Source organism: Fukomys damarensis, unplaced genomic scaffold, assembly GCF_012274545.1.
Source record: "Fukomys damarensis isolate Sample0158 unplaced genomic scaffold, DMR_v1.0_HiC HiC_scaffold_19, whole genome shotgun sequence".
Taxonomy (NCBI): domain Eukaryota; kingdom Metazoa; phylum Chordata; class Mammalia; order Rodentia; family Bathyergidae; genus Fukomys; species Fukomys damarensis.
In genome coordinates, this window is record NW_022900931.1 from 68788502 (window position 1) to 68789530 (window position 1029).

Consider the following 1029-nt stretch of genomic DNA (forward strand, 5'->3'; position numbering starts at 1 on the left):
GCTGCACTGGGGACTGAGGCGAAGGGCACCAGGAGGTCACGGGCACAGCAAGGGCCTCCCCTCGGCGACTTCGGTCCACACCCAGAACGGCCCGCTGGAACTAACGGCTCTATGCCGGGACCTGCCCGACCCGCTGGGGAGGGGATGCAGGCTGGTGGCTGCACTGGACACCCAGAGGCTCCCCGCCTAGAAGAGGGGAGTTCAGGTCCACGCAGAATGCCACTCCCTCACTTCTGGGCTGCCTGGGCGTTGAGGGCTGGGCACCACCAGCCAGAGTCGCGCTGGTTCCACTGGAAAACGTAGTTCAACTGTGTCCGCGCCCAAGCCGACCGGAAAGCCCAAGGAAAACTCCCGGTTGTCATGACAATAGAGTTGGAGGCAAGCCGACCTGCATCATCATCAAGTTTATGGCGCCGGAAAGGGCATGCTTTCAAGCGGGCGATTGGCCAGCAGAAGGATTGATAGGACATGTGCCCAGTTAGATTTGTAAGGCGGGTGGAACCGGCCCACCATTCCCAGCCTTGCTCCACCAGGTGGCGCACGCCCGTAATTCCCGCATACCGAGTCGCTAAATACAAGCGTTGAAGAGTTTGAGCCTTGCCTGGGCAATTTAGGGATTTAGCAAGATCTTGTCTTAAAATAAAAATAAAAAAGAGCTGACGTGTAGCTAAGTTCGACAACCTTGGGTTCAGTTCCCAGTACCATAAAACGTCTTTTTCTGTCTTTTTATTAGAAGGAAGATGCGTTGAGGATCCAACTTCAGGGTTCTACTATTGAGCCATATTCCCAGCTCTGCCTTAAGAATCCTGAAAAACGGTTAAAAGGGGAGAGAGAAAGCAAGGAATTTCAGTAAGAGCTGAAGTCAACTAGCTTAGTGGGTCAGGTGGTTGGAGACCGTCTCCTTGCCTTCCCAAGATTGGGTCTTCCTCCTCTCACACTTAGTCCTGGACTCATTTTTTAATTTGACCTCTAAAATACCAAATAATGGGGGTCAGCCAGGGGTGTGGTGACGACACCTGTAATCACAGC